Source organism: Zonotrichia albicollis, chromosome 8 (genome assembly GCF_047830755.1).
Source record: "Zonotrichia albicollis isolate bZonAlb1 chromosome 8, bZonAlb1.hap1, whole genome shotgun sequence".
NCBI lineage: Eukaryota > Metazoa > Chordata > Aves > Passeriformes > Passerellidae > Zonotrichia > Zonotrichia albicollis.
Window position 1 is genome coordinate 10,581,506 of NC_133826.1, and position 22,197 is coordinate 10,603,702.

General features: G+C 53.4%; 1 protein-coding gene across 2 annotated transcripts in view; it reads left to right on the top strand.

Annotated features, from left to right (window-relative positions):
• ERI3 (ERI1 exoribonuclease family member 3) overlaps nucleotides 1–22,197 on the top strand; it is a 127,629-nt gene that overhangs the window by 104,222 nt on the left and 1,210 nt on the right. The gene's annotated exons all lie outside the window — the stretch shown is intronic.

The window sequence follows — 22,197 nt, forward strand, 5'->3', positions numbered from 1 at the left end:
AGCTTTGCCTCCGCGCTCCCATCCAGAGCAATCTCCTAATGAGAAGAATATGGCTGCTAGTTAGCAGAGGGGTGTGTCCTGTAGGCTAAAATGAGATAGTTACACTGCACTGATTGAAGGTTGAGGTTAGAGGGCAGCACAATTATGTTCAGGAGATTCAAGGGCTCTGTTTGATGCAGCAGTTCTAAGCTCCCAGCCAGTGTCAGTAGTTTAGCTCAGGGTTTCTTTTTTTTTTTTTTTTTTTTTTTTTTTTTTTTTTTTTTGTGGGCTAAAGACAGGAAGGATAAAAACTATGGGAATGAGTTGTTTCTATTATTATAAAGTGGTGTGAGTTTTCTTTTTTTTAAACCACCAGTTCACCCCCCTTTTGCTTAACTGTTTCCTGATCATTATATTTTAAGCTGCTCAGAGGGAAGAAGAGCGCATCCCTTTCCCCCTGGAGAGCAGCTCTGAATTTCCCCCAGACAGGGAACGTGATTTTCTGTGTCCACTTCTGCTCAGTTCACTGACTACGGATCAGGAAAGCAATTAGCAGTTCAAATTATGCCAGCACCAAATTCTTTGTCTCAAAATCATGGGTTAAGAGTTGCAAAAGAACCTTAATTGTCTGGTGCTGAACTAGATGTTTTTTTCTGAAAGCATTTCCAGTGCTTAGGGCTGTTTGTGGGGGGAGCCTCTTATGTTTCAAATACTGTGGATCCTTTTCCCAGAGCCTGCAGCAGTGTTCAGGCACTGCGGCAGCATCTCTGGCCTCTCCAGCCTGTCTCCCACCATCAGGCTAGCTGCCTTGCAAGCAGCCATGCATCCATCTCAAGATGATCCTGGTCACTGTCACCCATCTCCACTGTCCTCTAACCCATGTGTGGCTCTCTGGACTCTGCACACAGCTTCTGCCACCTGCATGCACTGCAGGGAGATGGGGACCAAAGGGGCTGCTGGCCTGCAGCAGCAGCACATGGCAGCCCGTGCTGCCCATGGAAGGAGGCTGTTGCTCTCCTGGTGACAGCACCCAACCTGCTGGGCTGAACACGAGGTGCTGGCCTGCCCATCTCATCCACCCCATCCTCAAGGATGGATGAAGGAAGGGATGCCTGCCCCTTTCTCTCCTTGCCTGCTCCCCAGGGCCCATTTTGTCCCAAGCCCACACTTCACATTGCCTTTTGATCTGAGTGACAGCCTGGTTTATTTACTCTAATGGTTCTCAGTTTTAAATGTTAATTCCTCCCTGAAGAAAATGTCTTTTCAGGATGAGTTGCCCATCAGCAGAGACATGGAGGGTGTGTTGGCATCCCCAGCCTCTGTGCAGAGCCAGGCCTTCACCCAGTGGGCAGGAGCCTGGAAGGTGATACCCAGGGAGTACCTCAGTCCCTGTCCCCACTGTGGCTGGGCTGTCCCAGGGACACCTCCTTACTGGGCAGATTCAGGTGGGACAGATGCACCCCTAGCATCTCAGTTCATCCCTGTGCAGCCCGTTTGGCACAGTGCCACACACTGCTGCCACAGCCCCCCATAATCCCAGCTGCAATTAGGGGTTGATGGGTTGTCCCCAGGCCAGGGTCTCAGTACAGCACCCTAAAAGGGACGAGGCACACGCAGAGACGGGCAGGGGCCTGCTGGGCTGCCGCCATCCAACAACAATTTCTAATCTTGATTGGGAGAGGAGGGCGGTGGGCTGGGGGGGAAGAATCAGAGATAAATGTTAGCTCATTTCTTAAGTAATTAGTTACCTCCTCATCCCCATGTTGTAATTGTGAACAAGCTGTAATGTTTAATTAGTGTGTAAATGAAACCCCAATTTCATAATGGCTGCGGTGACAGCGCTAAGTGAGACAGGCACAGAAGGGGCCGCATTGTTTCAGCAGGAGATGAAGCTGTCGCCCAGCAAGCCAAGCGTCTCTGGGAGAAAATGGAAATGATAAACGAAGTGAGGCTAATTAGCAAAATCCTACAGGCCCCACTGATGGTACTCATCAAGGGGAGGTAATGAAGCGGGCGGGCCAAGCTGAGGGGGGATTAATTGGAGCTGATTGCTGCACATACAGGCACTGTAGAGCAGTGCATGCGGGGATGCAAACTTTCCTGCTTTTCTCCTCTTGCCTTCCCCCAGGACCCAGCTGTGGGTAGAGCTGGTAGAGAAGGCACAGGTGAGAGTCTGGTTCTGGAGCAGGCAGGGCACAGATGCAGAGGGGTGTTCCCTGCCTGCAGGTGTCTGGGCAGAGGCACATGGGCACCCATCCCACGTGAACAGCAGAGTATGAAGGATCTGAAACATTGGAGAGCTGCTGCAGGGCTAGTTTATAGCACAGAGAGGATTATAGCTCTTCGTTAGCTGCCTTCAAGTCCCTCCTCCTGTGCTGACTGTATTTTGAGTGTAGACATTTGGAGAGTAAATAAAGCACCTCTGCATGATGGGTGCTAGGGAAGGGATGAGTCCTCCATCTCCCCCTCTGGGTGAGAGTTTCTGCAGACCTGATACCTGTGGCACCACAGTGTGGCAACTGAGCCAGAGCTCGCTGTGGTGGGGGAACCTGGGGCACCGTGGAGCTGAACTTTATCCTTTCAAGCTGTGTAAGAAATGCCCTTTCTGCAGCTGTTGGCACACAACCCTGATCACATTGCATTAGTTAGTGACATTTCAGGGAGCACATGGAGCCCCGCTGCCAGTGGGCTGAGTCCCAAATGTCCCATCCCTGCTGCGGATGGGGTTCAGCTGCCTGCAGGCCAGGCTGCCCCACAACCTGCTCTTTACCTGCTGCCAACTCAATATCAGAAGTGAGCAAAAGCCTTGCCAAGCAGAAGAGAGGACAGCAATACCTCTCTGAGCTTGCATACGTTAGTCTGTCCAAGCTAGTTATTCATGGCTGCATGTGAAACCATGGGACCATGAGCAGGTCTTTTCAGTGTCTCAGTCTCCTTTTGTGACAGAAAATGAGAGAGTGAGTTGTCTGCTTGACAAGTGCCCATACTTGGCATGTCCAGTGCCTACCCAGAGACATTGCATCCCTTCCTCATGGTGTCTCCAAGCCCCCCGCTGCCTCTCTGCTGAGTAATGAGAGATTTCCCTGGGCCTCCGAGGGCTCTAAAGAGGGGCTGAGCAATATTATTTATTCAGTTGTTTACAGAAGCGTTTGATCGGGAATAGTTCTTCACTGCCAGCCTGTTGTGTATTATTCATTGCAATAATCTCTGCAGATTGTGATAAACTGTAACTGCGGCGGGGCAGCGCGGAGCTGGGCTGTGCTGCCACCGCTGCCTGCTCCGGCCTCTAAAATATCGGCAGCTGCAATCATAAATCTCAATTTACAAGTGGGACTATTGCACGGGGAGTTATAGTTATACTAATGATTACTTCTCTGTCTTATTTTTCATGTTGCAACAGAGTAATAAATTTTTAAAAACAGCCCGGGCAAAGCGTCAGCAAAGGCTGTGCGTCCTCTCACACACTGTCAGCAGAGAGGGGCATTCCTGTTCTCCAGCAGGCATCTCGCTGGTGAGGAGAGCTCAGCTCCCTGCATTGTTTTTCCCTGCTGAGAATGGGGACTGAGCCCTGTGTTTGTCACTGACCTAGTCTTTGTCAGTCAGACCTAGGAAATCCTGGGGTTTCTAAGGTGGGGATCTGATAGCTGAGAGTGGAGCTGGCATTTGAAGGGTCTATTTTATTCTTGTTGCTCACCACCCTCCCAGCACCGGGGCTTTCCCAGACAGAGAGTTGGAAGCTGCCTTTTTGCAGAAAGTGTGCCCACAGTGTGGAAATGGGGTGATGGCTGGGATGGTCCCACCTGAAGGAAAGCCCCCCCTTCCTGGAGAATAGCAAGGGTCAGAAGGAAAGGGTTTGGGTTAGAGGAACTTCAGACCTTGCTCCCATCCCCATGTGGGAGCAGTGACTCAGGGACACCCAGTGGCATCCCTCCTGGAGGAGTCACCCCCCAGAGACCAAGTCTCTTGCCCAGAAGGCAGCAGTGGGACACGGGGTTCAGCGAGCATTTCCCAAGTGTTTATCACAGCTCCGAGGTCTGTGATGTGAGGCCTCTGATGGATGCCTCCATTCACAGACTTGACATTATGATGTACAAGGAGCCTAGAGATATATAGATTTTCAAAGTGGCCACTTTGAGCATAATTATAAATATCCAGCCTCTTTACATAGTGAATTGTTGCCAGGGAAAGAAGGACCCCAGGAGCTCTGAAATTTGGCATCTAGGATTTCTTGAGAAAGGAGCCTTGGCAGAGGTTTTCCACCCATTTTGGGGCCAGGAAGGCGTGGGTGTTAAGGGATGATGCTTTTCCCATCCTGAACCCCCCTGGCAGGTCCTCCCCCATTCCTCATGGTGCTGGCAGTGTCTCTCTGTCAGGGACATCTCCAAGGCACTGTCTTGGACCCTCACCTCCCCTGCTTGTCTGCAGCAGCACACTGTGATATGATTTTAACTGCTTCCGAGTGGCTGGCTCCCCTTCCAGATCACGGCACAGAGCACCAGGGGCACAACAGAGCTAGGAGCAGGTGCTCCTGGTCTCTGTGCCTGATCCATGGCCCCAGAGACACAAAGGAGAGATCTTTCCCTAGCTCATGGCTGGCTCATCTCCTTACACTAGCCCTTGGAGCATCCCAGCCCACAGAGAGAAGGCTGGGGCTCAGCACAGAGGGATCAGTTTCCAGGTGAGCAAAGATCCCCCAGCTGGATGGGTGCTGGATGCAAAACCAGCAGCTGAGACCTGGGCACAGTCAGGAGCACTCCCACATGCCCTCCTTGGATTCACAGGCTCCTAGAAAAAAAAGGCAGCTGTCCTTTCTAGAAAACCATCTGGAAGTGCCCTTATCATGCTTTTCTCTTGCCATTTGGATATATCACAGCATCACCACTTCCATTTTCATGCTGGAGTGGGGTGAGTGTGCCCTGGGGAAGGTCTCTGCAGGCAGCTGTGTGCCCATCCCTGTGTGTGAGTGTCTAGGCTCAAACAGACACTGGTTTGAGCCTTCCCCACCCTGGGACTGGGGCGTGCTGGAATATTGCAGGAAAAAATGAAGAGAATGTTTGAGGATTTGTGTTCTGTTTGCGAGAAGGGTCTGGAGGAGAGAAGGTCAAAGAAGAAAATTGGAGCTGAATTTAAATCAATGGCAGGTAGAGATTAGAGCAGTGGCCCAATTAACCGCAGCAAGACAGGTGGAGGCTGGGGGAGGGCTCCAGCTCTCCAGGCTGGGACTCCTCATTGGACCCCGGTTCTGGTCCATGGAGATGTGAATGCCCCAGACAAAACAGGGAGCATGGCCAGGGACTTGGGATGGGGACTTTGTGCCAAGGACTTGGTGGTGGGCAAGGGCTGGAGTAGCTGGAGGCTGTGGATGGTAACAGGAGACCTAGGTGGTTTGGTGTCAGTTTGAATCCCACTCCCTCCTTCCTTCTCTGCACATCTTGCCAAGCTCAATCTGCCTCTCCATCCACATACCAGCTCTTTGTCCTTGTTTTCTTGTCCCTTCCCCCATGTCCTGCTATCATCTCAGCTGCTCCCACCACCAGCCCCACTAGCTCCCTCCCCATCCCTGTTTCCTCCTGCTTGTCTGTGCCTTGACTCCAGCCCTTGTTGGTGCAAGTGTTTCAATGGAACAGTTTCCTCCCTCGCACTTCCTGGGGAAGTCATGGAGCACCCGGAAAGCCTGGTCCCACTTCCCACGCAGGTGTGTAGGGTGGGTGCCAGGGGGGCTGCAGCAGCTGGAAGCAGGGCCAGCGCTGGGATGATTGTCAGTGCACGTGCAGCTGCCCAGGGCCACACGCAGCTGTCTTTGCCCAAAGTTGGCTTGACTCTGATGGGAAATCAAAAACATTCTGGATTCCAAAAATCACCTTCCCAACAGACATCAAAGCTTTGTTCTGAAACATCATGGTAAATATGAAAAAACCTTGCACTGGCAAGTAACTGGAATTTAAGGGAAGTAGTGACATTCTTGTCATTCTTGTTGATGGCAATGTATTAATGGTTTGGGCAGGAATTTCCTGGGAAAAGAATTCAGTGTGAGTTGAACATCCAGCATGGAATGTCTCAGCTGAATCACTGAATTTTGGGGAAAATCACTGTGGGTCACATCAAAGCAAGGGCAAGCCATCAGCCCTCCCTTGTTCCCAACACACATCCCCCATGTGCTCCTGGGGTCGGGGAGCCAGGAACACAGCTCCCATGTCTCTGGGCCTACAGGGGTCGGGCTTTGCTCTCTCCAGCAGCCCTGTGTACTGCAGCATGTTGCACATTACCCAAGGAACATTAATTAACATTGCTGGAAGATCTCAGGAAAGGTGCAATTTGAATGGTCTGGCACCACAGTCATTTGGATGCTGAGTTAATTCAATCCTTGCACACAGTACTCCTACAGATTGTTGGCTTTAAACAAACAGCGGTGACAGATTTGTTGCTGCGGAAATGTGGTCATTAAGTCAGGAGCGTGTGTTTGACCTGAAAGCGATTGAGTGATGGATGCAAGTCATTTTAAAGCTGCAGCAGCCAAGGGATGCTCCTTTTGGAGAGCAATCTTGCATCTAAGGAGTGTAAATAATTTAAACAAACAAGTAAAGTAAGGTGAAAGCACTGCTGTGTTGTGGCACTAAATGCAAAGCAGGGCAGTGCTGCCAGTCCTGTGGTGAAGGAGAGCTCCTTTGCACAGCCCTGTCATGGAGGTGCAAGGTACCAGCTTAGGGGCTGTCTGTGGGGATAAATGGTACCAACCAAGCTCCCATCACTACACAGTCACCCGTGGGAGCTGTGCATCTGGAACACTCCAAGTGTGAGCAGTGCAAGCGCTGTGGGATCCCCAAGGAGCAGTAATCAAAGTGGGTTGGTGGAGATCACCTCCATGTCCTGGATGAACAGGACTCCTATGTCCCTGCAGCGTGGCACTGTGCCACTCCAGCTGCTCCTCTTGTCAAGCTGAAGGAGGCTGATACTCCCTTGGCTTCCAGACAAGGTCTGGCTTGTCTTGTCCAGCAAGGAAGGTTTGGTGAACCAGGAGCCTGGCATGCTCCATGCCAGCCTTGCTCTGAACCATCCTCTCATTGCTGTTGAAGATCCTGTCGCCCAAAGAGTGTGAGCAGGGAGGGAGCATTTGATGGGCACCAGTCACGTCACAGGGTGTGCACACTGTGCCGCTGGATGTGATGTCCCTGTAATGGGGCTGGCACTTACTGTGCATTAGGAGCAGCCATCGCTTAAGCCTCAATATCTCGGCCATTTAATTTAATGGGTTTTTTTAAATACCAAAAGCAATTAAGTTCACATTGTGAGCTAATCGCCTACAAAATTTCATTTCAAAGATGCTCAGACTGTTTGTGAGAGAATTGCTGGAAAGCAGCCCAAATATGCCACCATGTCTGTCTGTGTGTCCTTCTTTGCCTTCCCTCTTTCCCAACCAGAGTTAAGCAGACTTCTCAAAAGGAAATAATCACATTCTCAGTTCGCTGCTTTTCTGATAGTTTTCCTCTGGTGTGAATTTTGCAAGTCTAAGTTAAATGCCAGTGATTGGTGATTATTATAGTGCTCAGCTGGTACTGCAAGAGTGGAAAACAGGGGTTTGAGGTCTGGCTGATGGGCAAGAGCCAGTTGTTGTTGGGGAGTGAGTGGGCACACAGCTGTGTACCCAGGCCAGAGTATATGGTGGGAGCTCTGATTTTAGCTTGTGTACCACTGCCTTGAGGCCATGTGTCTGTGCCACTGTCCCTGGGGGTATAAGAGGTGCCTGAGCAGTAACACCCAAACCTTGCACAAGCTTTTCTGCTTTGGAAAAGTGTTCTGGGTGAGTTGTTTGCAGCATGTCCACCATGTCCCATGTTGGCTGCCCTCCCTATCCTCCTCCTGCCTTAGCAGCTCCAGCCCACAGCATTCATCCGTGGCAGTCCCTGCAGGGACCAGCTTGCCTGTAGGCTGCAAGGCTTTATCAGATCGGAGAAGAGCCAGAGGTCTTTGTCAGAGATTACTTGTTCTCCTAAACAGTCATGTTACTGAATATGGAATAATCTCCCCTCAACATCCAGCTGGGAGTTTTGTTTCCTTCACCGTGGGCTATCATGTTAACACTCTCTCCTTAAAGCACCTTTGCCAGCTGAGTCACCCACGTGATGCCCATCACCTGACCAGCACGGTGGGCAGGTGCACACCCCACACCACTGCCCACCAAGCTGCCTGCCCCCAGTGTGTTTGGCTGAGCCATGCATGGCTGCCATCCCATTTTGGCTGTGGTATTGCCTTCTCCATGCTCCCATTGCCATCCCCCCCAGCTGGTTTCCCTGGCTGGCAGTGGGGAGGTGATTTATGGAGTCCCACATGCACCCGGTGAGTCCAGCTCTCTGTGTTTCAGGGAGATCCATCGCACAGGGAGGGGAGGTCACTGCGTTGCAGGTTTGCTAACCTTGCCCGCTTATTAAAAATGGTAAAAGCCTCCCTCAGGACTCGTGAAGTATAGATCCAAAGAGCTCCATATGCTGTTCCCCTTAATGAGATGTCTGCCTGAAGAGCAATAGCAAAACACACCATCCAGTGCAGGGTCCCTATAGCTAGATGGCCTGGCTGTAAACAGAGCCGTCCGTCTTAATGGGCTATCGTGTAAAAACTTCTCCCAGTCAATAAATCAAAGGGGCTCCATTTATATCATGTGCTGCCTTCGCTATTAGGCTGCCTCTGGATGGCATGTTCTGATACAGAGCTCCCTGGGCCTGCCAGACAAGGCCAGAGGCTCTAATAGGCATTTAATTTAGGCTTCCCATGCTGATACCCACGCAGAGTTCAGCATCTGGGACTCAGCAGAGGCTCCCTCGTGGTTTGGGGTGGCCCTGCTGTGCAGGAAAGGGCACCCATGGATTGGCACCTGGCAGGCATCACCTCCCCTGCCCTGCTGGGCAGTAGCCTCTGGTGTACAGGGAACCAGAGCCTCTCTGTGAAGGGGTGTGTGGGTTTGGCGAGCACCCCACTCGCTCGGGAGCAGCGGCCACAGCTTGGCGCAGTTATTTATTTTTCATCCCCTCCCTTGTGCTGCTCAGATGCCACCGGAGGAAGTTCCGCTTCAGCCACCATCCCAGGCAGAGATATTAGTCCTCATTACTAATTAAAGGAAGCAGGAGTAATTGACGGATGGTGGATGGCAGGGGAGCCAGTGTGATGAACAGCCCCTGTCCCTGTGCCGGGGACGCATGCTGAGCGCTACCTGTTAGCTACAAATAAACAAACCTGATAAATAATAAATAGTTTGAGAAGAGTGGGAAAGCATTATTTAAATTAATAGGGATTAGAGGGAGAGGTCTGAAAGAGCATTCCTCCAGATGAGCTATCCGTGGACAGACAGGGACTCATTTGTTGCAGACTGGAGTAAACAAGGAGAAGGGGAGGATTCATCACAGCAGGGCCTCGCAGCGCTTCTAGGGCTGGCAGCAGCGTGGCTGTTCTTCTCCTGGCCAGCCCTGCATCAGGGTGTGCCTGCTGCCTCACCCGTGCCACTGTGCTGCCACACCTCTGGTGCCAGCCTGGGGCACTGGGAGCTCTCAGGGAGTCGGGGTGCTGCAGCAGAGCAGTGGGGAGCGGATGCTGGGCTCTGGCTGCTGGCAGGGTCCCACACCACGGCAGGGCACCAGCGACTTTTCCCAAGCAGCTTGATGGTTGCCTGCAGCCTGCCTCCACCCAGGCACTCCCTGTCAGCCACGGGTTGGGCCCAGCCGGCGAATCCGGCTGCAGGTGGGTCTCTCCTCATGGTATCATTTGGATACCGCCCTACCCGCTCAGGGCAGGAGGCTGGGGCGGTGGAGGAAGGAGGAATGCTGCGGGAGGCGGGGGAAAGAGGGGAGGACAGGCGCTCTGCTCGCTATCACATCTACTCCATCTTATCACCACAGTAATTTGATGATAAAAAATAATCCGAGGCTGGAAAGGAAACATGTGTAGTGGAGTAAAGATTGAATGTAGGTGGATTGTGCCCTGGGGCGGCGGCTGGGAGATAGAAGGAAATGTCCTTCTGTTTGACATACTGCCGAGCCGCAGCCGTGCCCCCGCCTGGCCTGGCCCTGCCCGAGGCACGGGGAGCCCCTGGGCCATGTGCCGGGCAGCACGGTGCCTGTTGCGGCCCCCCGACACCTCCTGCCCTCCATCTGCACCTCCTGTGACCCCCGGTACCCTGTGGGGTGCTGCCCCCCGCCCTTCCACCCCACAGCTCGTTCCCAGCACACTTCTGGTTATTTTTTTCCCCTTTGGTTATGCTTCACAACTCATTTTATCAGCTGTCAGTAACCAAATGTCTTTTTTAAGGAGTGGGTTATAGCCACTAATGTACTGAATGCTATTGCACTGGCTGCAGTTAGTGTTCCACGGCTAAATTACTATAATTAATGTTCCACTAGAACTGTTTGTAACAGGCGGCTGCGGGAGCCCCGGGTCTGGGCTTTCACAGCCACTGAATTATCTCTCCTCCCCGGAGAAAGCGCCGCTCACAAAGGGGAGGGACGAGGTCAGCCCTGGGACAGTCAGGCACTCGCCGAGCAAACTCCAGCAGATGAGTGGCCCGGGAGCTGTTCCCGGGGTACAGACCCGCTGTGTCACCCCATCTCGGCCCTGTGCTCCGTGGGAGTGGCAGGGTGTGCGTGGAATTCCTGTGGGATTGTCAGGGCACTGCTGCATCGCCCTCCGCAAATGAGTTTTAAAGATGGAACACGGTGCCTGGAGAAACGCTTCCAAAACTCGCTAAGGGCAGTCAGCAGAGATGTTTCCCTGTGCCAGGCATGGCACTTCAGCCCACACTGCACATCGACTCTGCACCCAAAACCATCCCTGCTCTCGCCTCTCAGAGAGGCCAGAGGTGCAGGGGAAAAAATTTGCTCGGCGGGCACACACACCCCTTGTTTCGCTAAATGCATTGTTCAATACCTGCAACAAACAGATTAGCCGAGGCTTTATCAGGGACAAGAGAAGGGAGAGCAGTGTGATAATGGTTTTCAGCAAATCCTCGGGCTGTCACAGATTAGAGCCGCGGCAGGAGCATTATCAGCCCTTTCCTCCTCTCCCCATCACCTCCCCCTTTGTCTCTTCTCACCATCGGATTTCTCCAGCCAATCTATCCCTGAGAGAGCCGGGCAGATACAAGAAGAAGTCGGTTTCCATCTGATCTGCAATTGGTTTTTCTCGGCAGCCGATCCGTGTCGCGGCATTGATCCGCGGGCCCCCCAGTGCTTGTCACCTTGCGTGTCTGGAGAGGAAGGTGGCCCAAGGAAGGGGGGCTGGGGATGCTTTAAACTTGCTGTGTGCCATTGATCTGCAGGCGGGAGCATGGCCAGGCCAGCCCTGCCAGGCAGGAGGGCACGAGGCACCTGCCCTCATCACAGGAGTTTAAATGGCTGTGACCTTCTTATTGAAGGAGAGGAATGTCTTTGGAAGGCCAGCGGGAGGAGGGGGCCAACTCCAGGCCCTGGGGCAGGTGGTTGGGAGCTGCCCAGCCCTCACCATCTCACCAAGGGACAGCTCAGTGACACCGGCACTGGGGTGCTGGGAGCCTGCAGGGCACCCTGCTCTCTCAGAGGGGTCACCCACTGCACCCACATCCCCAATTCTGCTGCACACTTCTCTGTGCCACACTGCAGCATGGCCAGGCTTGAGAGGGGAGCCCTGTCTTGGCTCTGCAGCTTGCCCAAGCCCATGGGAGAGAAGCTGCCAGGTGGGAGCTGTTGGGTTAACCCCAGTGCATGGACAGCTTTCTTAGGAGACCTGAAGCTGCAGAAAGTTGTTTTTTCCTTCTAAATGTGGGACACAAGGCTGTATTTTGTCCCAATTACTGCAGGCCCCATCAGGTAGGGGTTTGTTGAAATACCTGGATGCTCAAGAGCCACTGCCCAATGGGCAGGGCAGCAATGCTGTACCAGGCAGGACCCAGGATCTTTGGAGTCAAGCTGGGATGTCCTGTGTGTGCCAGCTGCCCCACCTCTTACCCTTCTGCCAGGTTCCTGCTGGGGTACAGCTGTGGCAGCTCTGCCTTGTCTCTCCTTTTCTAGCTGACCTGAGGGATGGCATGCAGGTGGGTGGGAGGGCAAGAGGGGATATAACAAGTAATGGCCCCAAGTGTGGAAACAGTGTTAATAAAGTGTATTTCACTTTTAATTTTGGCATATAATGTAATGATCTTTTTTAAGGCCCTATCATATTATCTGCATGACTAGATTATTGAGTCTTCATCATCTCCAGATAAATTTATGACCAGGATGATGTTTGGAATTTATTATCAGTCAATAGAGCTCAATACTGTAACAAGGCGTGTAATAAGATATACATATTTAATGATCCGGAGTAAAACAGCCCTGCTAATGGGCAGGATGAGACGGAGGCTGGAGCGTTAATTTCCATCCCCTGCCCCTTTCCTCGGGAGCCTGCACCATTCAGATTGGATGCAGCCCCAGGGTCCTGTGTGTTGCCTGAGGTTGGGAACAGGGACTGGCTCGGGGGGATACAGAGGAGCACAGCCCTCATGCTGCTGTGGCTGTGAGCACGTGCCTGCTGCACGTATGCACTCGTGGGAAGGCTCATGTACTGCCATCCCTGCAGAGATGTGCAGCTCTGTCTCACACCGCACTCAGCTCCCTCACATGGCTTTCCAGGTCTGGCTGACATCCCTTTCTGTGCCAGGTGAGGACTGTCACACATCCACCTTGCAGGTGACTCTCTCCAGCCCAGCAGTCTGGGCAAGCCTTGCACAAAGCTGCTGCTCCAGCAGCTGCTGAGATGGCTGGAAAACCCACTGAGTATTTTTATGTTCCAGGGGCAAGCCTGAAATCCTGCTTCTAGGGCAGTGCAGCGCTCTCCAGCTCAACAAGGGGAGCAGAGCCGGGGCAGACAGATGCACTCTGTCCACACCACATGAGGACACCTCTGGCCCAGCAAAGCCCTTGGTGGGGACACAGTCCCCTGTGGTCTCACAGAGTCCCCTGTGCTCTGGCTCACCTGGCTGTCTCCCTGACAGCAGCAGAGCAGGCACAGCCCAGGGAGGCAGCAGGTCTGTGTGCCCAAGCACCCTGGCCCTGTGTGCAGCTTCCCACAGACTGTCATGTTGAACAGGGGGCCATCTCCTTTGCCAGGTTATATTTTGAGCTGCCAGCGCTGATTTTTCCAGCCTTTTGGGATGTTATTAAATTACTTTCCAAGGACTTTTAATAAGCACTTTTGATACCTTTGAAGCGTGCAGCTTTGTGGGAAGATTACAGTCCCGCATCTATCTCGCTGGGAGAGAAACAATGGCAGCAGGGCTGGTGTTTGATCTCTCCTCCAGAAGGCGAGAGAGGGTTTGGGTTAGACAAAGAGGTGAGCTGCTGATTTAGAGCTAATGTTTAAAAATAGGTAGGTCTCCCTCCAAGATAGAGAGACCTGCCCTCCTCTGTGTAATCGCCTGCCTCTGCCTCGCCGGACTTGCAGAAACACAGCTCGCTTTATTTGAAGGCTTCGAGTGCAGCGTCGCAGTTTGATTCTTGGTCCTTTTAAAGCTATAACTAGGCCATCTGACCAAGCTTTAAAGAGCAGGAGAACTTTCCATTAGGACTTGCGACACACTCTTGGCAGCACTGGAATTGCATTCTTGCCTTTTATTTCCTTTCTCTGACATCTCATGTCACTCAGGCAGGAGAAACTCGGCTTTATAAACTCACTCATCTCTACCTTGAAATTTCTCCCTAATTAGGGTCCCAATCCCAGTGAAGGGACTGGATGTCAGGAGCTGGATGTGGAACAGAGCCAGCAGCAGTGGTGGAGGTCAAACCAAACTGTTCTCTGCAGCCTAGGGACCACCTGGCCCCAGCAGCATCAGTCAGGGGCAGGGACACAGCATCTCCCATGTCTGTGCCCACAGCTCCCACACAGGAGAAACAGAGCCACCATCCCTGCCATGCCAAGCATCTGCATGTCTGGCCCCTATGCTGCCTCAGGCAGGGACCATCAGATGAGTTACAGCACCACGAGCACCCAGCTCTGCCAGGCATGCCTTCACTGCAGGGAGAAAAGGTGCCAAGGGAGTCGAATTCCCTTTATCTGTGGATAACTACTGCTGCCTTTAACAGCCTGGAATAAACTAGCCATAAATATCATGATCATAAGTGCTTAGATATGGCAACTTTACACTGAACAGAGGTTTTAACCTTCCCTGTGGAGGATATCCGGCTCTACATCACTGACTGTTTCCATTCAGCTGCACGGCCAAAGACAAGCCCTTGATGAACTGCTCAGAGCAGCTGCACCAGCTACTGGCCACCTCTCAGCCCAGTCTAACCCCAGTTTTGGGGTAGGACCTCCCTCCTGCTTTCAGACAAGAGTCCTGCTGCCCTCTCCCTCCTGCCAGCATTCTTTCCTCCTCTAAGGAATCACCAGCATTAGATCCCTTTACTGGGCTCCTCTGAGGCTCCATCTTCCATTCTCATTCCCACCCACAAAGAGGGTCTGAGCCACCAACTTCTGCAGCAACTTGTCAGCATCACCTTGTCCCTGAGCCAGCCCAGGGGTCCCATATCAGCAGGAGGGCAGTTTGCACCCTGCCTGCTCCTTGCCAGTGCCCCGCCGTGACTTTATTTTGCATGGCGACTTTGAGGGGAGCTGTAAAACACTCAGACGAGTTAAATAATACACGACAGTGTACGGTATAAATTACAGGAAGCCAGCGGTGGAGCGACATTGTATGCTGAATAAATTAAAGGCTGCGTGACTTACAGGCAGGATTGATCTGCCCAGCATTTTGTTTAGTGACGTGCTTGTCATAAGGGAGAGCTAATTACAGGCATGGAGGCAGCGGCTCCGGCGCTGGGAGCACAGAGCAGGCTGGGCTCACCAATGTCACCGGGTCCCTGCACTTGCAGGATTTGCTCTTTCTGAGGCCAGCCACATGCCAGGCCCCGTTAGCCAGATGCCTGCTGTTTGCCCAGGGCCATCCAGCACTGTCACAGCCCAGGAGAAGGACTGAGCTGCCACAGGGAGATTACAGAGTCAGAAAGTGGGTGTGCTGGTGTGGGGGACACAGGCAGCTGGTGGCTCTGTGGGCTGCCCTGAGCAAGGCCTGGTGTTGGGGCTGCCTCAGCAGCTTAAGGGAAATGGAGATATTCTATCCTGAGCCCATTCTTAATGGAGCAGAGCCATATAGGAGCACATCCTTTGCTCCTGTGGCATTTCTGAGCCCAGGGATTTCACTGCTCTGGGGTACCCAGGACTGGCTGAGAGCTGTGGGGGCTGATTTGGGGGCTGAAGAGTACAAAAAGGCAAGTACAATTCAGAAATTGGGTAGGGATCCTGTAATAGCAGGATGCTGCCGTGAGCCACCAAGGGAGGGGGCAGTCTTCTTCAGGTCACAGTTTGGACTGGATAATTTTGGGGAAGATGTGCTTTACGCACAGGGATGTGGGACACTGGTGAGAAGCTTGGATCCAGCTGGGTGACTTTAACCACCAAACTTGGGGCTGAGTTTAGAGGCTTGTCCTGCTGGGCTCCGGAGCAGGGATGGCTCCTGTGCCAGGAGGTCTGTCCGCATTGCCTGCGCAGCTGAGCGATGCCGTGCAGGCTGTGGGCAGCCCTCGAGGTCCCGGCAGAGGCTGTGCCATGGGGCTGGGTGGAACGGGAACCTCCCTGGCCTGCTCAAGGGTGCGGGGCTGGAGAGCTCCGTGCTCCGGAGCGGGCTGGGATGTGGGATGCGGGATGTGGGATGTGGGATGAGGGATGCGGGATGAGGGATGCGGGATGCGGGATGCGGGATGTGGGATGAGGGATGCGGGATGCGGGATGTGGGATGTGGGATGAGGGATGCGGTATGTGGGATGTGGGATGCGGGATGTGAGATGCGGGATGCAGGATGCGGGATGCGCTCCCTCCAGCTTGGGCGGCTCGGCGGATGTCTGTCACTCGCTGGGATTATGAGTAGTGAGTGTAATGCATCGGCGTATGAATAGGGTTGTCTGGCTGATGGTGATGTATCGTTTTTCATTACTGCCTCTCAAGCCCTCCCTGCTTCACGTGTGGAAATTCTATTTATTCCCTAATTTGTAAAAATTCCCTCCTTATCTGATACCAATCAGGGAGGGGTAATTGGCTCTCCAGGGCTAGCGGCTGGGGTCCTGATGAAGAGATATGTGTGTCTGCTCTGGCTGTCCAGGCACCCTGCCCTGCTGCACCAGCGACACGGGCCACAATTAATAATGATTTGCAAATGGCAGACAAGCAATAACGCAGAAAGATGTCCAGCCAGCCTCCTGCCCGCCCCTTAATTTCCTTCTGTAATATAAATGGCACAGGAACGAAAATCCAGCGCTATAAATTCTGAAATTAGTTATTCACCGTAATAAATGGTTCCCTTTTTGGTGCACTGTTCTCCCCATCCTTCTCCCCTGACCCCCCCACTTCCTCCTCTCCTCCCAGCCCCCTTGCCTGCTACCTACTTCATTTGAGTCCTAATATGCAAATGCTGTAATTTAACGGGATGGTGAAGTTGATTTTCATGTTAACTTAATTACTTTGATTTATGAAGGGCTGGCATGTAGACACAGCTCCATCCTTGCCCACCTCCCACCCTCACCCCTCTGCAGTCCTGCTGACCCGCCGCCTCTCTTCCCTTTTCTTCCCTTGGCTGGGTCCTGTTTCCTCTTCTTCCCAAGTTTAGTGTTTTATTAGCTGCCTTTAAGTGGACATAAGTCCTCGCGACAATCGCATGATGCGGAGGACAAATTCCCCGTCCTGCCTTGTTTAATCGTGCCTGGATAATGGATGTATAATTGACTCATTTGAATGCTTTTGCCTACAGGAGTGCAGAGCATTAAATGTTTGATTGCCTTAATTTCCAAACAGATCATTATCCCCTTCTTACCCGCTCTTAATAAACACTTTATGAGGATTTTTTTTGTAAAGGAAAAAAAATCTCCACTCCTCGTACTTCTCTGAAGTGATAAACTCTAATTAAGTCTAATATTTAAAAATATGGTAATGGTGACTTGTTTGAATAAGTGGCCTGCATTTCCATAATTTCATTATTACGTAAAACACGCTAATTATTTGAAGTGTGCTTATTACTAAAAGAGAAATCTCCTTCTAATAAAGATGAAATTGGCTTTTTTCCCTGTATTGCTGTGCACGCCGCTCCCCTGCTCTCCTGGACAGTGAGTGGCCATAGCCAGGAGCGGGGTGATGGCAGCTTTCGCTTTGTTTGCTCAGGGAAGGCTGCCAGCCAGGGATGCTGTGTGTGCAGGATCAGGCACAGAGGCTGAAGGGCAGGCTGAGGTCTCTGCACACCCTGGTTCACCTTGGCCCCAGCAACATTGGTGCCCTTCGAGCTCATGGCTCCAGAGTTGTTGGACAAGCTCAGCCCCTGCTGCCCATTCCCTCCAGCAGGGATGCCCCAGCTCCATGGTTTGCCCACATGGCATCGCCTGTGCCAGGCTGTCCAGCAGTCTGTGGGGCTGGAAGGTGTCTCAGCATCTGGGTGTCTTGGCAGTGCAGAGGCCCCAGCCCCTGGGAGAGGGTCAGCATGGTGGGTGCATGATGGGAAGAGTGGTTCCCAGTGCAGAGGATGGGAGGAAGCATCCTGTCTCCCACAGGGTGACAGTGACCAGCCTGGGTGGCAGAAAGAAAGTGCCCTAGGCAGTAGGTTGATGGTCAAGACTGGTCCCCTTTTGCTGCTCTTCCTACTGATCCTGTGAACTGCCAGAGATGGGCCCTCCCTGCTCCCGTGTCCCTGCTGGGGTAAACTGGATTTGGAGGTCTTGCTGACCCCAGTGTGCAGGGAGTGGGACAAGCATCATGTCCCTCTGGGACAGACACAGGTTGAGGGAGGATGAGTATGAATCGTGTCCAACCCCTCTTCAGAAGCTGTGCGGGCTCTCTGTGGCGGGGCAGGCAGGGAGGCACTGGGATGAAGTCAATATAAAACTAATTTTCTTTTCTTCATGAAGAAATGAGGTGTGTGGCAGTAACGTAATTGCAGATAATGAGGTAAGTTATTCTTAATATTCTGCACGTCGCTGTCAGCTCCACCTAATATACCTGCCGGCTGTGCGGGACACGCTCAGCCCCTTGCCCCGCGCGCGGGATTATGAGGCCATTAATTTGGGAGCAGCTCGGCAGGACCATCCCTGGCATCCCTGTGGATCCCTGGGAGCTGGGAGCACTTGGTTCTGTCACCACTATGTGGGCATCCTGGTGTCCCCACCTTGCCCAGCCTGTCGTGGTGGGGATGAATTCAGATCAGACGCAAACTGCCTCTAGCTCCAGTGTGGACACAGTGAGTGACACAAGAGCTCTGTGTGCTGGGAAAATGCTGTCCCTCCCTGCCCTGACAGTGACATTCCTGCTCACAGGGAGCAGCACAGCCCACTGCAGGGACACAGCACCCATTAATGATTGCTGGGGACGCCAGCAGCAGTGCCAGACTCGGTGAGATCTCTGGGGTCCATAGAGCTGCCACTGCCACAGGGCCACCTGCTGTCACCCAGGGGCGGCGGTGGGGACGCTCTGGGTGGCGGTGGCCGGGCGGGCCTGTTTCCGCTTTGCAGGGAGCTGTTATACAAAGGCAGCAGTGATATTATTCATTAACAGTAATCTGCCATTAGAACATTGACAAATGGCCCCTCGGCGCCGGAGCATCAGTTCTGGTACAGCCCATAAAGCATGGGGACAGTTTAAATATGGACCTGCTCAGCTCGGGCCGGGGGTGATCCGTCTTCCCGGCCATAGCACAGGTGCAGTGGGGTTGCCTCCAAATGAGCCCGTTTGGGGGGGCCCTGCAGTCCCTGAGCACCCACAGCCCTGCGGGGCAGCTGCTGGGATGGAAAAGCTCCCTCCATGCTCCGGAAGCGTCTCGGCCCAGTGCATGGCAGCGCTCAGCCCCTGAGCCCCCGTGTCTCTGTGGTTGATCCTGTGGGGAGGTGGCAGAAATGCTGGCAGGGCAGCACACAGAGCCCCTACCCTCCTCCCCAGTGCCTGGGCTGGTGTGGAGGTGATGCTCTCCTGGAGTGAGCATTGCTGCTCCTGGCAGCCTGATCCAGCAGCACAGATTCCTGCTGATGGAATCCTCAAACTCACACTGGGTTCACAGCAGTGCTGCCATGCAGTGGCTGGTGGGAGGGCACATGTTAGGCAGTCAGCCCAGTGCCATGGGCTGGGGGCTTTCTGCTGCCATTGCAGCAGAGGAGTGCAATGGAAATGTCTGTGCCCCTCCAATGACAAGGCAGCCAGTGATGCTGAACGGCCACAAACTCCAGCCTAAACTGAGGAGAGCATCCTGCTGCCCCATGTGTGTGCACATGTCACTGTCCTTGGCTGTCACTGCAGCAAGAGCTTGGCAGGACATGGAGAGGGCTGAAATGAGGTATCAGGCCAGTGTGGTGCACAGTGGGTAGTGCTGAAAGACAGGGGCAGGAGGGTTAAAACCTGGTGGGCTAAGCCAGCCAGGGTGAGTGGAGGCTGGGGTGTCACATTACCCCACACTGCACTGGCAACTGGACCCAAGGAGAGTCCCTGAGGTAGCCAGCCCTGGAACCCAGCACCTCAGGGCACCTCAACCCCAGCCATCCTGGGCCACTGCACGGGGACATGGGGTGATGCTGGGAAGCAGCACAGCAAGGTGAGGGGCAGGGAGGCAGGGCAGAGCCACTGCTCTGTTTGCATGATAACCCCAGGCTCACCCCTTTCACACACACCGCACAACACCCCTAAATCAATTGCATCTTATTATTACAATATCAATATACAATATTCCTACAATAACACCATTGATTTTCTACTCAGAGGCTGCACCTAAGTCTGTTTTAAAGAGGAGGGAGTTAATAGTGCCCTCATTAAAAATCTATAGATTACCCCCCACCCCAAAAAAAAGAAAAAGCAGTTTATATTCATTAGGGCTATTGAATATAAAGTAATATGTTTGTGTAGGACATTGGAGTAATGTGATAATCCGTCCGCATATCAGGGAGAAATCCACTTAGCAACCCTGTCAGCTTGACAAGAAAAATGTGCCCATAAAGTCGGGAATACATTGAGGAAGTGAGCGGGAGGAGAGCGGGGGCGCGCGTGCGTGTGTGCGCCTGTGCAGAGCCACGCTGGCCCTCAGCCTGGGACCACCTTCACCCATGGCCCTGCTCAGCCTCGGGGCACAGCTGGGCACCCCTCAGGCCCCTGCAGGTGGCTGGGGCTGGGACACACCCAGTGTGCCAGGATGGGGATCAAGCTGGGGGCTCTGCAACCTGCCAGCATCCCTGGCCCCAGGTAGGGGCACCAGACGGGACAGGATGGTGGGTGCCAGGCTGGGTGCCAGGGCAGCCCTGCCACAGCCATGTGCCCCCCAGGAAAGCTGGGCTGGGTGGGGGCTGCAGCGTGGGCAGGGCTGCCTGTGCCCTCCTGCCAGCCTCGGACTCTGCTTGTCCCCTGCCCCGTGGTCACCTCTGCCATGGATTAAGCACTGAAAAGCAGCAGAGCAATCCCGGTCGCGCTCTCTTAGGCTGTCAATTGCCATTTTTGTAATAGAAATTCCTTTCACAAGGTAACGACGGCCAGATTTAGAGGATTTCATATTGTTAATAATTCCCCAAACAGCCATCTGACTGTGTTGTTTTAAAAGCCGCTTAGTTTTTTGCTTTGGAGTTTATGAAAATCTCCCACTCTAATATCCCGAGAGCCAGCCTATAATTGTGTTATTAAATCAATCGGAGCGGATTACATTGTAAAATCAATAGATGGCTGTAATTGCATATTAGAAAGTTGTTCTGCTGTTGTTGATTTTTTTTTACATGGATAATTATAATAAGAGTGTTTACCTTAGCGCTGATTTGGAATGAGTCTCACTAAATGATGTATGACGAGCTTGGCACACTCGCTGCCAGGGGCCGTGGCATCGTTTGGGGCAGCAAGGACAGCCCTGGCAGCATGGCCATGTGGGTGGCATTGACCCAACAGGGTCCCACCAGTTCTGCAAGGTGGCAGCTCAGAGTTCAGGGTATCTCCCAGCGCTGGCACCTGGCAACAGAGCACACTGGGGTTTGGGGGAGACAAATGATGGGGTGCAGGAAGCAGACAGCGGTCACAGACAGTGTCCCCAGAGACCAGCTTGGGAGTCCCAGGAGGTGCCATGGGGTCTCACTGCCTGTCTGGCAGCTGCCCAGGTCTCTGTGCAGTTCCTCCTCAGCAATATGGAGCAATAGTCAAGCCCCTGTGCCCACTCCAGCTCGGGACAAGGCTGCAGGCTGTGAGGATGGCAGTGGGACACCTGGGGCTGTGCTTTCACATCCAAACTGCTCACTTGCCACCCACCTGCCACAGCTCCAGGACTTGCTTTGCTGTAACTTTTTGGGGATACCAGGCCAGGGCTGGCTGGGTGGGGGTACTTTGGCCACAGACAGTTGCACTCCTCTTTCCTCCGTTTCCCCAGCTTTCAAGCCACTATTACCCTGTTAGACCCAGGGCAGCTGGCTCCAAGGGCTGAGGGCTTTCCAAGGGGCTCAGTTGTCTGGGGGATGAGGTGGAGCAGGTGTTCCTAAGGACAGTGAGGGAATAGCTTGAGTGGGAACAAGTGACAGCAGCAGGAGCTGGCATTGTGGCTTTGCTGGGCAGGACACCTGTCACCTCCAGGGGCCTTGTGCAGCCATCAGTGTCACCTTGGGCAACAGAGAGAACCGAGGCACAGAGAGATGGGCTCACCTCTGCCCCATGCCAGCCAGTGGGCTGGGGACCCCCCTCCTTTGTTGGGCTGTCCTCATGCCCAGCTGCTCTCCCCTGTTTGGCACACGAGTGACAGGAAGGGATGCCATGAGAGGGTCTCAGGGGACTCTCCAGAGGCACGTGGCGCTGATGAGAATGTCATCTCTTTCACTGCCAGCCATCAGCCAGGAGCCTGGCAGCTCACGGGAGCTGTGTATGGGGAAAGTCCTGAACCTCCAACGGATGCTGGGGGACAGGAGATGGCTTTGCCAGCGGGTCACTGGGCACAGCGGGGCTGGGCAGTGCTGCTGCTGTGGCAGGGAGCACCCAGGAGGCCGGGTAGCCCCATCCCTGCGGGCAGATGCCTGGCAGCAGGACAGCGCTGCCCGGCTGCGGGGGACCCTCAATCCGGCACGCGGCACTGTCAGCAGGCAGCCTGCTGTCTCCTAGACAGTGAAATATGGCCACAATTAGCCCGGATACAGTTCAATTATGATAAACAGCGTTTGCACCCTTTAAGCTGTGATTAAAAGGCCTCCTCCC